General features: G+C 45.3%; 1 long non-coding RNA gene across 2 annotated transcripts in view; it reads right to left on the bottom strand.

The window, feature by feature from the left end:
• Positions 1-2,785: 2,785 nt before the first annotated feature.
• Positions 2,786-16,964, bottom strand: part of LOC118604028 — a 15,521-nt gene continuing 1,342 nt past the window's right edge. For both annotated transcript variants that reach the window (XR_004951639.1, XR_004951638.1), the window contains exon 2: positions 2,786-6,152. This is a non-coding gene — a long non-coding RNA (uncharacterized LOC118604028). The remainder of the gene's footprint in view (positions 6,153-16,964) is intronic.

The following is a 16,964-nucleotide window of genomic DNA, read 5'->3' as shown; positions in this document are numbered from 1 at the left end:
TGTCCTGGCTCTGTGGAACGATCGTGGACTCTGGGCTGCAGCGGAGTCAACGGGGTAGCCAACGGGCCGTCTACCGTCTACCCCTCCAAGGTGCCCTCCCCAACTACCCTCTACCCCTCCAAGGAGCCGGGAGAGGGCAGAACCAGCACTGGAACCCAGGTGCCTTGACCCACTCAAGAGCCCCATAGTTAATTTCATTTAAATAGTAAATATTTATCAAGCACCAACCCTCTAAGGCTCAGTGTTGAGGCAGAGGTGGCTATGGTAGGCAGTGTGAGCTGGCAGAAAGGTGTTCATTAGGGAGTTCGAAGCAGGGCTCTAAGTAAGCTTTTTGAGTTGAGAGTAGAGATGCTACTGGCGCACTGAGTCCTTGCTGTCTCCCAGCATGGAAATCAAGGGAGATCACCAAAGTAGACAAAAAGAAAGTTGTATTGAGCATAAGGAAACCGGTACCATCAAAGAGATAGGTGGTTCCCCCAGAAAAGCTGAAGGAGAGTTTTTAACCCATTTCATCACCACCCCCAGAATGTTCGCCAGCAGCGCCCTTGCAGCTACAGCGTTTACCCTGCTAGAACTTGGGGATTACAGTTCTTAACCCCCAAAGTTTGTGACGAAATATCTCTTTTATTATTATTTTTGCATCGCTCTAGTATATCAATAGTTTTTGGAAACAAATGACATCATTCTGTTTATAGCATTCTGTTTTTAGTAGTGGTATTTCCATTTACAAAATATAGTAATTCTTGATGGCTGAAAATGTCCAATCCTAGATGTTTTGCTTTGTGTTATTCAGTGTTTTGAAATTTACCACATGAAAAATAATTATTAAATACTGATCATATTACATTTCTGTTACGTTAGGCTGAGACAAGTTCTGTTTAGAAATAATTCCAAGAACAATTTTTATATCTTTTTACATTGAAAACCAGTCAGATTTGCTTCAGCTTCAAAGAGCGTGTTTATATAAAATTAAATTAGTGCTGGCAAAGAATTGCATTTTTTTTTTTTTTTCCTAACTGGGAAATGGGTTAAAGGGAGCTAAACAGAAAGAACTGTGTCTAGGCATTTGGAGGCGGAGGATTCTTGGCACCTGAGCAGAATGACTACACCCTTCATGTGTTGCTTGTCTCATCGGCATGTTAAGTCCCTACCCCTGGGCGTGAATATTTTGTTATGAGGAAAGGGTCACACAGCCAGCACCTCTGAGCCTGATTGTGCATGCGGAGCCAAAGAGAAAGTTTTTCAGCCCTTGTAACCAGATCCTTATTGTTAGCAACCCTGGGGCCTTTAATGTTGATTGTTTTCCCAAAGTCTGGTGTCGTTGGGGATGGGGCGGACGTGGGGGGGGCGGGGAGGTTACCTAAGTATTAGCAGATGGCTCCTGTCTGTTCAACCTGGCTTGGCTGACTTGACATCTGAAAGTTGGCTTTTTGTCTCACAAAAATGGCTTCACCAAGTGGGAAGGGAAAGAATGTTAAGGAAACTGACTAAAAGTATGGAAGTCTAGAAGTAAAGGAATGCAGTCTCTGTAGGTTTTACCTTTGCCCTGAATAATGACTGGTTGATGGAACCCAACAGAGTCAGAGTGCCAGCAGATTGAGAGTTTATTCCTTACACTGTGAACTAGTAGGCAAAGAGTGGATCCAGACGAGAAATGAATTTTGATAAGACTACATACTTTTTAAAAATTTTGTTTTGTTTACATTCCCCACTGTTGTGGTTTTGTTTGTTACTTTTTACTAAGGCATACATATAGAATATTCCACTACTCTTCACAGAACTTAATACACTAGTGTATTGAATTCAGATGAAAAGAAAAATAAAAACATTACCAGCACTTCAGAAGACCCTTCTCTTTTCTAGTGATGATTGATTCTTTTTGTTAACTCTTTTCCATTTACTGACGTTTGAGAGGTTTGTTGGGATCCATACATTGTGATACCGTTATTTGTACAAATTCAATGTAAGGAAAAATATATTTGGTAGTATTAGGTCAGTGTTAGGACAAATAGATATCTAGTATTTAGACATGAAAATCATATGGGCCTCCTGAATTAAGGTTGAGATTTTGTTCCTGATTTTCCTGATAGTATAGCAAGAAAACATTATCTGTTTCATGATTTGCATTGGACATGAATAAAGAAACCGTACTCATGGGAAATGAGCATTTTCTATTACTGTGGTCTGGAAATATTTCTTTGATGGCCTTTCTTTAGGTGGTACACTAGAAAGTCTTCCCTAACCTGAAATACACGCAGTATAAGGCCTGTGGTATCTCTCAGTATAAGTAGAGGGCATACAAAAGCAGGACACATAAGCACATCTTTTCAGGGGACCAAGTGGACAGCTGTGTGGTAGTCCTGTCTGATCCAAGAGTAAAACAAAATACCAGAAGAAACTCAAACTGTATCCTTTAAATTCTCTATAAGTATTTCAGCTAGGCTGTGTATACAAGTTACAGACTTCAACATTCTTTGGCAAAAACTCGCTGATTCTCATTTGTTTTTCAGTCCACTATGAGCTGCTTTGCTCTGCCCCGCTAGGCCCTGACTCTGTCCTGGAAAAGTTATCGAATATCTAACTATATTCAAATCCAATGGACATTCTTCAGTCCTTGCCTTACTGAGTTCTGCTGCATATGACACAACTGACTACTTCTTTAAGAAAAAAGTTGTTTCATATAGTTCAAAAGGTTTAAAAGAAAAATCTTGTTTTCACTCCCAGGCTATAATAATTTCTTACTGGAAGAAAAAAGCAATACAAATTCAACAAAAGCAAATACAAATACACATCTACCTCCCCTTTAATGTATAAAGGTAGTAAATTACAAATTTTTCTTTAAGATAATTAAGTATCAATAATCAGAAAGTAGTTCCTCATTTTTTAATAGCTGTTTTGAGATATAATACACATACTTTAAAACTTTTATAGTGTTTAATTCAGTGTTTTTTAGTATGTTGACAGAGTTGCACAACCATCACCACTACCTAATTTTAGAACATTTTCATCCCCCTAAAAAGAAAAACCCATTTGTATTCACTCATTTCCCCTCACCCAGCCTCTTGCAACTACTAATGTACTTTTTGTCTCTGTGGATTTACCTATTTTGGATAATCCATGTAAATGGAATCTTACAATTTGTGACCTTTTGTGTCTGAGTTCTTTCACTTAGCATAATGTTTTCATGGTTCATCCTTGTAGCATATACCAAAGCTTCATTCCTTTTTAAAACCAAATATATTACATTCTTTAGATATACCATATTTTGTTTATCCATTTGTCAGTTAATGGACATTTGGGTTGTTTCCACCTTTTGGCTATTTGAATAATGATGCTGTGAACATTCAGGTACAAGTTTTTTGTGTGGACATGTCTTTATTTCTTGGGTATATACCTAAGAATAGGATTGCTGGGAGATATAGTAAACTTTGTTTAATTTTTTGAGGGACTGCCAAAATTTTCCTCAATGGTTGCACCATTCATTTTACAACCTGTCCAGCAATGTTTGAGTGTTCCAATTTGTCCACATTCTCAACAACAATTTTTATTTTCCTTTTTTTTAAAAAAAAATTATAGCTATATTAGTGGGTGTGAAGTGGTATGTCACTGTCATTCTATTTTACAGCTGCATAGTATCCCTTTATGAGTGTAATCTAACCAGCACTGTATTGGTGGACATTTCGATTAGTTCGAAATTTTTACTGTTGCAATAAATGATCTTGAACACATCATTTTGCACATTGACAATATAACTGCAGGGTAAATACCAAGAAATGGGTCTACCAAGTTAAAGAATATTGAATTTGTAATTTTAATAATGTCAAATGTTTGTCTTTAGACAGTGTACCAATTTAGATTCTCACCAGTTATGTGGGGGAATGATTCGCACAGTGCTTTTCTTGAAAGTATGGAATTATTAGCCTATGTTAAAACTGGGGAAATATCTCATAAAAATCCTGACTTCTGGTTTCTTTCAGAAAATTGGAAAGTCTATCAACATCAGACCATCATTCCTACATAGTAATAATGAGCTATAACTGAGCAGTAGCTCTGCCACTGAAAGGGCATGAACTCTGCAGTTCACCACAGTCCCTACCCCTCCCTAATGACCTCCCCAGCACAGATCAAGCGTCAGATGCCATTTATCATTGTATTTGCACCACTGTTTTATAACATATTATTAAAAGCAGGGAAACAAAAGAGGCTGAGAAGACATGAGTGGGGAGAGAGAGAGAACAAGATTAAGCATATATTTTTGTAGGAATGAAGACTATCATCTTCAACTCTCTAGGCTCATGCCTTCTGCCTAATCATTGTTTTGAATAAGAAAAAATGCCTTCAGAATTTCCTTCCTGAAAAATATTTTTGGCAAGCAGTGTGGAAGGTATCCTTGATGAAGGGAGGCTGGAGGCAAGGAGATTATTGTGACAGCCCTGATGGGGGTCTGAACTAGGCAGTGGCAGCAGGAATATAAAGCATCGACCCTTCAAAGGTATGTGGAGAGAGGTGAGTGCAGGAAGTGTGGATGGTGTCTGAGTTTCTGGGTAGACAGTGGAGATGTCACCAACATGGAGACCCCGGAAGAAAACGAGTTTCGATGGTGGGTGATGAGCTCAGTGATAGATGCTTCGAGGCCTGTTTAGTCATGTCCTGTTACATCTCTGATCCAAGTCCTAGAGGCCTTAATGAGCTTATTAACCTTCATTATTTTAGGAGCATCAGGGAGCTCCCACTGTCAGACCCCTTCAAACAACCTCAGTGGGCTCCCATTATGGCAGTGGGGCCCACCTCTTTATCAGTAATCCCTGCAAAGGTGACCTCTCATTGGACAGGCTCAGCCAGTAGAAGGAGTATGCTGATTGGCCAGACCTGAGTCACCTGTCTGTCTCTGGAAGGAGAGGGGACTCCAGCCCCAGCCAAACTCCACATACTGAATGGCTGAAGGCCATTTTCCCACTGGAAATCTGGGCTTTAAGGAAGGTGGAATGGATGCTGGGCCGATAGAAATAGCAGGTGTGCCCTACCCATCTGCACCCCTGTGCTGCCAGAAAAGGTGTAAAGTTTGAGGACCTTCATCTGGGGAAACTGCTATACTGGTGTTAACTGCCTCCCCTACAATCCTGAAGCTACTTAGTTTTAAGAAGACACAGTTTAGAGTCAAACACCTGGGTTTGAATCCTGCTCCACCACATTGCGGCCAAGGCATCCTTCATTGTCTTGTGCTGTATGCTAATGTCATAACCATGAACATGCAGTTCCAGCCCACTCTCACAAGGGGGAGAAACTTACCTAGACAGCTACTGTCCCCTGTGATAGTTGCCAAGGTGGGAGGTGTGCAGGCACTGGGGAGCTAGGAGAGGCCCCTTGTCCAGTCAGGGGTGGACATCTAAGTCAGGACCTGAAAGACAAGTATGTGCCAGGAAAGGAGCCAGGAAAATGGAGGAGGGAAGGGGGTTGGAGAGGTAGGCAGAGGCCTGATCATGCAGGATCCTGGGACTGGACCTCAATGTCCTCATCTATAAAATGGGGATATTCAGACCTCCCTGGTTAGGTTGTATTATGGATTTGAGAAATGATAGCCAGGAAAGCACCTGGGACAGGGCCTGGCCCTCCAGAGATGCTGAACTAACCATCATTACTCATGTGGACACCCCCCAGACCTGGAGGCATTTCAGTAGTATCTTGGGTGTTTAAACATTTCTACCTTCACCTTCTCTTTCGAGAGGGAGTCATGGTATATAGCTGAAAAAATGGGTTCATCGGGGAGGGAGAGAATGATCCAAAGCCACAAAGCATGGGTGTGGGGGTGGGCTGCCTCTGCCTCCACCACTCCCTGTACCCAGTTCTCATTCTTTATACGCAGACACACCTCTCTGACTAACTCCAGCAGCTGTGAGTAATCTGGTTCAGTCGCCCAGTGAATGGGGCATCTGGCAGGGGTTGGGGGAAAGCCCATGTGGCCAGACCACAGATCACACCCACATCTGCAGAGGCCGAAGGAAGCTGCTCCTGGTGCCCGACTCTTTCAAGAACAAACAATTGTCAGTCTGCAGCAGGTGGGAGGGGCTTCTCTTCTTTCTGCTATCCTCAGCAAGCACTCCTGGTCCAGCTTCTGGTGTCACCTATCGGAGAGGGTAGCCCCTGCCTTCAACCTGGAAAGATCAGTTAAGACTTCATCAGGCTACAAGTAACAGAAACCTACAACTATGGTTTAAACACATGAAGATTTATTTTTCTTTCCTCGTAAGAAACCCAAAGGACTTTGTTGACCTTGGTTTAGCTGCTCAGTAATGCTTGTCAGGGACTAATGCTCTATCTTTCTGCTTTGCCATTATGCTAATACCATTTGGCCTCTCAACTTATGGCTGCAAGATGGCTACCACACTCCAGCCATCTCATTCATGCTCCAGACAGGTTAAAGGAAAGAGAAGGACATGGTGTTACATCTGTTCCCTACCTCCTTAGGACTATATCACATGGCCACCCTAAGATGCAAGAGAGGCCCAGAAATCAAGTCCTTAGATATGCATATTGCCCCCCAAATCAGGGTTCGTTAAGAAGGAAGAAGTGGAGATCAGATATTGAGTAGCTAACTCACAAGTAAAAGGTAAAGCCAGATCTACTGCTCAAGAGGGCAAGGGGGAGGTTCTCTAGTGCCTAAGACCAAGATAGGCCTCTTCTAGGGGGCCTTGAAAGTTGGCATCCAGCAGAGGTGGGGGACCTCAGTTCTCCAACTCAGGGTCTATCTTTTCATCAGTGCAACCAACCTCCTCATCTCTCTCAGTCCTGGGGGCTCCCATGCTCTTTCCAAAAGGGGGCAGGTGCCAAAGCCTCACTTGGCCCAGAGCCTCGTGTCTCCCAGGTGACAAGTGGTATGGCCAGGTGTGGGTGTGAAGCAGGTACTGGCTGGCAGTTTCAGCCTGCGCCTCCATTCTTCACCCAGCACTGCCAAGCCCAACAGACCACACAGTCACACCATAGTGCTCACATGCACACAGTCCACTTAGGTTCACAAAAACAAAGACATGCTTATATCCACACACAGGTACGTGAGATACAGGAGTACCTCTATGCACAGTCACGTACACAGGAATGTAGGGACACGCACAGATGATACACAGTTTCATACACATTTACACAAGCATGCAGAAGTTTGCATAGGTATGTACACAGGGACATGTACAGATACACAAACTGTTGGAACATACACTCCTCCACTGTTTCTACTTGGTCTGAGTGGCCAGAACAACCTTCACTTCCACAGTCCTTCGGAAAAGAAGAAGGAACGATTTCTGCCCAGAGGTGCCTTACATGCAGGAGACCGGGGTGGGCAGTGCTTAACCTAGAGAGACCAAAGCCCGGTAAGGGGCAGGGCTTATAAATTCCCAGACTTGGGGAGCCAAGAGAGGGTTCAAGGGGACTGCTGCCTGAGACCCAGCAACCAGGCAATGTGGCTTGATGGCAGAGCAGATGGGCCCATAGGACACAGGACATGGCAGAGTCGGGCCTCCCAGCCAGCAGCATTTACATGCCAGCTTCCCCACAGGAAATAGACTACCCCAAAGCCAGCCTGTGGGTTGACTATAGTTTTGGTGGAGGGGGCAGCAGGAATACTGCGGGGAAGTGGCTGTCCCTGGTTTCCAGAGGCCTGGGCAAGTGACCTTATGACCAGATGGCTCCAGCTTGGGCCATTTGTGGTTTTTCAGTAAGCCTTTTCTCACCACTGCTTTCATCATCCAGCACCACCATGGCGACCTTGGACTTGGGGGAAGGAGGTCAGTTACATTCTGTGACAGTGCCTAGATTGCCACCAGTGGCACTGCAGTCCTTTGTGGTCCCAGTAGTTGAGCAAACACATTGAGACTGATATTGCCCTTCCCAAAACATTTCCAAGGCCTGCCTGTACTTGTATCTGCTGCTCTCTGTCCTCAGAAAGATCCCAGGTCTGCAAGAGAGACTGATACAAAATAAATGCCATCATGGATGTCAACCACATAGCCAACTGCCTCTCCTAATTTTCCCCTTTCTGGTCTTCTGCCCTTCTCTGGAAGGTTGGTACCTCAAGGCTTGGCCAAGGAACCACTCCTCACTCCGTTTCTTCTCCCCGAGTTTGTGCAGACCACTGTGAACTCTGCTCTGGCCAGGCCCTCTCCTCTGAGATCCAGATTTAACACTGAGTGGTCCTCAGACATCCCCTAGTGAATGCCCCACAGGCCTTCCAATTCCTGTGACTAATACCACGCTCACCAACTTCCCCTATCCCAGAGCCCATCTCAGTAAACAGCACCTCCATCCCAGCCAGACACCTGGGACTCACCTTTATCTGATCTATCATTTCAGCCAATTCCTCCAAAGCAGGCCCCAAATCCAAACTTTATTTCACCTAACAGTACTGAGCACCTACTATGTACCAGCCACTGTTCCAGGTGCTGCGGATTTGACAGTAACAAGACAGACACAAATCTCCATCCTAGAGGAACTGATATTTTGGTTGAAAAGAGCAACAAGAAAAATCACTCAATTTCTTGGTGTCTTAAAAGATGATAAGCACCATGCAGAAAACTAAAGGAATGGAGGTGGAAAGTGCTGATGACAAGAGTGGTTATCACTTTAAATAGAATGGTCAGGGAAGGACAACAGAAATGGTGAACTGGAACAAGGACTTGACAGAGAGGGAATGAGCCCTGTGGAGAAATTTGAGGAAAGAGCATTCTGGGCAGAGGAAACAGCAAGAATAAAGGCTCTGAGGCAGGGAGTGTGCATGGTATATTTGAGAAACAGCGAGGAAGCTGCAGCTGAGTGAGTAGGGAAGACAAAATAGGAGAAGCACCATTCTTACTGCTAACTGCCTGGTCCCAGCCACCATCATTTCTCACCAGAATTATTGCAGTCGCCTTCTACCATTCTCTTGACTTCTCTTGCTCCCATAACCTAGTCTCAGCACAGCAGCCAGAGTGATCTTTCAAAAACCACAGATCACATCATGTCCCTATGATAGAATCCCCATCTCAAGGAATAAAGTCTATCATCCAGGCCTCCAAGGTCTACTCATGAAGAATAAAAGGGAGATGGAGGGGATGGCAGTCAGTGAAAAGACCAACTTCTCCGAGGCTGAGTCTAGAGTATGATAGCAACTCCAGCTCATGTGGTTTTCTGTGAGATTATCGCTTTCACCCGTCTGTGACCTGCTCCCTTTCTGGTTTCCTCTCTCAGATGTGCTGGAAAAGCTCAGAGAAAATGGTTGAGGGTGTGTGCAAGTCCCAGGTCAGCTGAAATGTGGGCTGAGGGGTCAGAGGAGGGCTGTCACAGATCCTCTGAATACTCCCGGGGGAGGGGATGGCCATGGGGGAGCTCCCCCAAGGACTGGGGGTTGGGGGTGGTGGAATAAAGCAGCAAGCCTTCCAGAAACAGTTGTGGATCTCACCTCTCTCCTGGCACCTGTAAGTAGGGTTGCCAGATAATATACAGGATGCCCAGTTAAATTTGAATTTCAGATTAAATAATGTTTTAGTTACATATGTCCCAAATATTGCATACATCCTGTATTTTTATTTGCTAAATCTGGCAACCCAACCTAAATGACCACATATGCCTCCTCACTGGCCTGCCAGCTTTCCCTTGTTCCCACATGGTGGCCAAAGAGACCCTGTTAAAACCCTGTTGTTTCACATCTCTCCTCAACTCAAAACCCTCCAGCCACTCTGAGGCCTTGGTTGATCTGGGCCTGGTGAGCTCTTTAAACCCACCTCCTACCCCTACCCCTAGGGATCTCTGAAAAAAATAAAATATAAAAAATCAAAGGCCCTGATTTTAGCCTTTGTTGATTTCTGTAGTATAAATATTCCTTCCATGGCTGATCTTGAGCCACCAATGTGACATGACTGAAGGCAGAGTTGTACACAGTTGTCTCCTGTGAGTCAGTGCAAGCCAGTGCAAGCAGGCTCTTGTCTGCCTCTCTGTTGTTACTCAAGCATATTCCACCTCAGGGCCTTTGCACTTACTGTGCTTTGTCTAGAAGTGCTCACCCTAGGTCCTTGCATGACTCACTCCTTCACTTCTTTTGGAACTTTACTCAAAGCCTCCTCAGAAAGACCTTCCTTGTGCAGCCATCTACAGTAACCCTCCCCACCCCCATCATTCTTCAGCCCTTTTCCCTGCTTTATTTTTTCCTTCATAGCACTTATCATGGTCTCAAATTATTTTGAACATCTGTTTACTTGTCTACTCTATTAGAAAGCTTTGTGGGGGGCAGGGGCTGAGTCTGTCTTGTTTTCAGCTTTATCCTGAACACATATGCAGTGAGTAGCACACAGTAGGTGCTCAGTAAATATCTATCGAGTGAGTGATAACTCTAGTCTCAGTAAGCTTGGCTTTCATCACCTTGATGTTCATTTTTTTCTTCTTGATTGGAGCAATTCAGTACAGCTATGAGAGTCCCACCTGAGGTGTGCACTTCTTCTACTCCAATCCCTCATGAAAGCCACTTCCCCCACAGAAGGCAGCCAAACAAAGACAAGGATTCTAGACCAGCTGCATTCTCACTTTGCTGTGCAACATTGGTGAGGCTCTGTCCACCTCTGAACCTTATGATTTTTGTCCCCTGTGAGGGAGCTATTTACTTTCACTCCCTGGGTTAATCATGGGGATTGTGTGGCTGAGATGAGAAAGCATTTTGCAATATTTATAGCCACTGAAGTATAGCACCAGGAACTATATCTACCCCACCATTTCCCAGAAGGAAAAATTTTATAGCTATTAGAAATATCCTAGAATTGTCAAAAATACTTATAATCAGCTACATATGATATAAAAACATAACACAGTTTGAGGTTTTTTCTTCCCTTTCAATCCCTTTAATTTCAACAATCTGTCAAAAAGAGTCAATAAATAAATATTGAATTACATTTTATTGGGTTCAGTCTGTAACAGCATTTTGAAAATATCACAAATTTTCATCAAATGGAAAAGAACACTGAGGTCACGTTAATGACACAATCTCTACTTAGACTCTTCTCAACCACCACATAGAGCCATTTAAGTGGCTTTGTCTCATCTGTGACACTTAAAAGTCATCTTTCTGTTGTCCCTTTTCCCAGCCTTAGTAACTTCAGTACATTGAAAAATTGTCATTCTCAACAGATTGGTGTTTACTGGGGGTGAGTGGGGAGAGAGAGGATAAAATGTGAAAAAGGGGTCAATTGTATAGTGATGGATGAAAACCAAACCTTTGGAAACTAAACCTGAGAACACTGTAGTGCATAAAGATACTGAATTATATGTTGAACACCTGAAACCTGTATAATGTTATAAGCAGATGTTATCTCTATTTTAAAAAATGTCATTCTAAATTCTACTTTTCAGCAGTCTCTTTTACTAAGAAGCCTCTTCCACTTTCTCCCTTCCCTTCACAACCTGTCTCTCCTGAGCTGGAATTCCTGAGAGAGGAGGAGTGGTGTTTCAGAGGAAGAGAACCATCTCTCCAGGGCCATGGAAAATGGCCAGCATGTGCCTGCCACTCCCTCTCACCAGCTAGGCGGGCCACACCTATGCCACACCTGACCCAAAGATGAGAGATTAACTATCAACGGCCACAAATGGGCTTTTTTTTGATGTATGTAGTCTTATCTAAAAATTCAACTAACATGACAAAATTAGGAGATCTCAAGAAACATGGAGATTTCCCATGTTTTGTAAGAAGCAGAAGTTCAGGCAACTGTGGATCAAATGCCTATAATCAGGGCCGGTATTCTGCTGGTGTACGTGAACGGATGCCAGTTCATCAGCAGGCATCCATGAAGATTGGTTGGGCATATGTTTTGATCAATTGGGCATCTGATCAGATTGGTTAGTGCTCTTGCCACATGAACTATTCAATATTTTAAATAACACCCATATCCTCACTAACTGCCTAGGGCTAAGCATGCCCCATTATTCCCTTGATAATTTCCACCCATCAACTGTTGTGTTTTCCTAAAGCAGAGAAACACTTCTGGTAGCTATGTCTTTCAACAGAGGAGGAAAACAAAAGCTGGATGTGGAGATGTGCTTTTTAAGATTAACAGAAGCAAACAAGAAAAGGTGGAAAGGATCTTCCAGGTATGAAGGAACAGCATGTGCAATGATAATGTGATGTACTGAATACCACTGAATTATGCAGTTAAAGATGGTTGGTTCCTCATAGAAGTGAAGAACTGGTTAACTCAACACTCATTCTAACTGCCCTTGCCTTGCTGTTTTAGTCTATGAAGTCTGGAAAGAAAAATGCTCAAGTTCCCAGACTCCCTTGCAGCTAAAAGTGGCCACATGACTCAGTTCTCACTAATGGTTGTATATGAAAGTCCCCAACCAACTGATGGATTGTGTACGATGTCCCATTATACAGGAAGTCTTGGTAGGACACCTCCCACCCTTAAATTCTCCCACCTTCTTCCACCTGGGATGTGGCACTAAACCTAGAACTGAATCAGCCATCTTGTAGTTATGAGGACAAAAGACACCTGTAAAGTGGAGAAGGGAGATAAAACCTGGGTCCCTGATGGCATAGCTGAGTCATACTGTTACTTCTAGACTGCCTTGATGTTTGAGGTAAATGACCTTTATGTATTTAATTGGGTTTTCTATTAACTGGCAGCCTAATTGTCATGCCATGTGCCCAATATGTGAACTGGCATGCTTCACTTATCTGCCTGGCTTTGGCTGAAATTTTGTATCCACTGGATTAAAGATGAATGGTTTTTAAAGACTTACAATGTTTTCCAGAATTTAACTAGCAGTTCAACTTGCCTGTCTGCAAACAAGGAATCCAATTACATCATCATCTTCACTGTTGCTACTATTTATTGAGCCCTGCTAGGAAAGGGTCTTCCAATCCCCATTTTCTGGGAAGCTGAGACTCAAAGAAGTTATGCCATTCTACAGCTAGCTAGTGAGAGGCAGCCTGGGTTGGAATCCAGGGCTGTCTGCCTCACTTTTCTACAGCTCCCTCTGCTAGTTAACTCCTGAAAGAAGCTGCTCTATGCCTTCCTTGAACTTCAGTAGAGAGAGTATGCCCTTCCCTTGAGGCCAGTTTGGAGAGGTCAGGGATTCCCCTAGTCCTTCAAATGACTTAATAGAAGAAAGAGATGATCCAGGCGATGCTTTCCTTTTCATAATATAGAGACTGAGACCAGAGTTAAGACAATGACTTGCTCAGGGGCACAATGCAAATTGGGAGACAAGATAGAGATGGAAACTGAGGGTCCTGTCCCCTGTCTTGGGCTCTGCCCCAGACCCGGACCTGGTTATTCTGTTGTAATGCTGGAGGTTGGGGTCTAGGAGTCTTCTTCTTTCCCTCCCCAACTCCAGACCCTCCCTCTGGCTGGAAACTGAGGATCCACAAGGTCCTAGCACCGTGCCCAACACCCCCCCCTCCACCGCCCAGTGTCCCCCAAAGACCTCCATTCACTTGTTCACTAACTCATGCAGTCATTCGACAAGTATTTAGTGAGTGGCTCCTAAGTGTCTGCCCTCCATGGGTGCTCAGGAGCTCTGAGTGTGGTCTGGAAGACAGAGTTAGACCACAGCCTCTTTTGGGTAGAGTTGTGACTGAGGGGATGAGGGGTCCAGAGAAAGCCCCTAGACCAATGTGAGGGGCCTGGAAAAAGGCAGTCCAGAGGAGGAGACATTTATCTGGATCTTGAAGTTCAAAGCAGCTTTCAGGCAGAGAAGGTAGAAGGGATATTCCAGGTGTGAAGGAATAGCACACACAAAGACATGATATACTGAATGCCATGGAACTACACATAAAAATTGTTAGTTTTAGGTTATGTGAATTGAATCCCAAAAAAGATACATACATACAATTTTTAAGATTGTGTGTGTGCAGGTATCTAGTACTGCAAGAGTGAGGGGCAGGGAGAGGTGGGACAGCAGTAGGAAGGGCCAGAGGACCTGACAGGTCACAAAGCGCCTTGGCTTTACATCAGAGGTCCCTAACCTTTTTGGCACCAGGGACCAGTGCTTCTGTGAGAATCTAATCCCTGATGATCTGAGGTGGAGCTGAGGGGGTGCTGCTAGTGCTGGGGAGCAGCTGCAAATACAGATGAAGTTTCACTTGCTTGACTGCTGCTCACCTCCTGCTGTGTGGCCTGGTTCCTAACAGGCCACTGATTGAAACTGGTCCACAGCCTGGGTTTGGGGACCCCTGCTTTACATAACTTGTGAAATTCAGCTGTGGGCATGGCCTGTACCCCATTCCACAGGGAACCAACAGTCCCCTCCACTGGAAAGCTGGGAGGCTGAGCCAGGAAGAAAGACCTATAAGGGCTATGAGAGGAACAATCTGGGGACTTGGCATCACAACAACCCTAGTTTGAATCCTGACTCTGGTTCCAACTCATTGTGATCTCAGGAAGTCACCTCACTTCTCTAAGCTCTGACTTCCCCATCTGTAAAAGGGGCTGGTAGCACTGCTTTTGTGGAGTCACTGTGAGAAGCCCCATTAACATGTGTGCTACAGAGCTTTGTGGGAAGGAAAGAGAGTGGGGGATTATTATTGTTGCTATTGATCTTAGTCAACAGGCTTCTCTGGCACTCACCTGAGACAGAAGGCAAGACAGTGCTAGGAGGTCCCTGTCCCATAACCAAGAGGGGTCAAGGTCTGTAAGCAGGATGCCTGCACTATGCTGCAGCCCCTGCCTGGCACCTTCATCTTCCCCAAGTCAGTTCCCCTTTACTTCATGATGTGGGCCTCTTGGGGGAAGTAGAGAGGGGGACATTGGGGTGGTTAAACTTCCTGGGCTGACAGGAAAGCCACCAGTCCCAGTGGGGATGAGACCCAGGGCCCCCTCTACAAATGCTGCTACTCCTTCTGCTCCTGCTATTGGTAAGGAGCTGCAAGAAGGGAGCCTGGGGAATAGAATGGAAGGGATCCATCCCTTGAGGGCTCAGAGTCCAGTTCTCCCAGGTGCAGGACAGAGGTGACAGGCAGCAGGGGTGTCTGGCCTGTAGGGAGGAACTCCATGTTGATGGGGCCTGACCTTCTAATTAAGAAGGATCAGGAGAGGAGGACAGCTAAAGGAGGCCTAGGTACCTTAGTAATGAGAGAGATCTTTGTCTTGAGAGAAAAGCAAGCAGAACTGGACCCCCACTTATAATGAGCTGCTACGTAAGAAGGGGATGAAATCTTCTCAGGGGGAGACTGTGGGGGCATGAGGAGAGGAAATCAAGAAAGACTTCACAAAGGTGGGCTTTGAAGGTCAAATAGAAGTTCTCTAGGTAGAGGAGGTAGGGGAAGATATGCTCGGTAGAGGGAACAGCATGTGCAAACCTGGAAGCATAAAAAAAAGCATGCGTATTCCAAGAACTACCTTTAATAAGAATAGCTAAAAATGTATTGAGCTTCAGTCCATTCTAAGTATTTGACATAAATTGTCACGTCTAATCCTCGCAACGACTCTCCAGGTATGATGAGGTTAAGTAGCTTGCTCCAAGTCACACGGGATTCCATAGCAGGCAGTATGATTTCAAGCTGGAGGGGCAAGAGATGGGAGCTGGGGCTGCAGAGGTTAGGAGATACTAAGATGGAAAGATGGGGAGACAGATAGGAAAGAGATGAATGGACCCAGAATTGAGCTGTGAGGCCTCATCTCCCGAGATGCAGGGCTCAGGCTGGCTGAGGCCTACAACAGAAAGGGTTAAGACACATGGCCTTGGCAGGCAAGCATCTTCCTGGATACCCAGTAATGCTGTGAGGGAGCCCTCATCTCCCGAGAGTGGGTGCTCACAAGCACCAACTACTTTGGAAGGTGGTTTCAGGGTCAGAGATGGTGGCTCTGGGAGGCCCCCAGCCTCTTTACGTCCGTTCTCCACGGCTGGCCTCAGTCCCACTACAGTGTGACCCTGGGCCCAGATTGACTGGCACTAGACGATTGTAAGAGCAAGTCTGGCATGGAGTTACTGCTCCTGTTCCCAGGAGGACCCAAGGACTCTGAGTCCAGTGGCCTGGCTCTGGCCCAGCTGGCAAGGTTACCATCTCTCAGCAGTGCTTTACAGCCTGTCCCTCTGGCTACCTGGCCTCAACCTTTACTCCAGTGGCAGCTCTGCTGGGCCCAAGGGGTTGAGCCTGATTTCAGTAAAGATGGGAGCAGACACCTAGGCTGGAAGAGGGAAACAGCCAAGGTGGAGCTGGGACCCTGCAGAGGTAGTATTTCTGAGTCTCTGAGCCCTAGAGAACAACCAAGCTCTGACCAGCTGCTGGTCAACACCTTGGACATGGGCTAGCAGGTGAAACGGGGTGCTGACAAACTGAGTCAGCTTCCAGCACCACCCAGCCCAGATGGCTGGTACTGGGCACTCTGCCACTCCCTCCTGAAGGTGCAGTGTGTCTTAGATCTCAGTGGGCTTGAAACTTTCCTGAGGGAACTGTGATAATCCAAAAGAGGATTGTTTAAGGGGGGCGGGGAGAGTGTCAGGGAGGACTACAAGCCCAGGAGGGTGTTGGGGAGTAGGGAGACTGGGTAGGTAGAGTTTTGCGGTATGCTAACAACCAGCAGGACAGGACTGGAGCAAACTTGCTGGATCTCAGTCAGGGCTGAGGGTCTGTTCCCACACCACTCAGTTCCCTGTGTAACCCCAAGAGCTGCATAGTGTCCTCCTGAGACCACTCTCTCAACTGGGGCCTCTCATTCCACAACAACCAGGGAACTGGCTTATCTGTACCCCTGATGGCCACCCCAGAGCTCCCCACCCGCTTGGGTAGTCTCTCCTTTTAGGTCCTATTCAAATGGGCAATTTTTGACACAGCCAGATTGTAAACTACTGTGAGCCACTTGGCTATTTGATAATCACAAGCATTTTGTTGAAAACTGACTTTTTTATAATACTGAGCCTCAAAAGCCACAAGGACAAAAATGTTGGGCAAGGGTGGCAGAAAGCATTTTAACTGGAAAGAGGTAGTGTGAGGGGTGGGGGAAGGGAGTATGACC

The sequence above is a fragment of the Rousettus aegyptiacus genome, unplaced genomic scaffold (genome assembly GCF_014176215.1).
Source record: "Rousettus aegyptiacus isolate mRouAeg1 unplaced genomic scaffold, mRouAeg1.p scaffold_m13_p_6, whole genome shotgun sequence".
Lineage (NCBI taxonomy): Eukaryota > Metazoa > Chordata > Mammalia > Chiroptera > Pteropodidae > Rousettus > Rousettus aegyptiacus.
The sequence above is the reverse complement of the archived record's forward strand: the minus strand, read 5'-3'. Positions and strand labels throughout refer to the sequence as shown.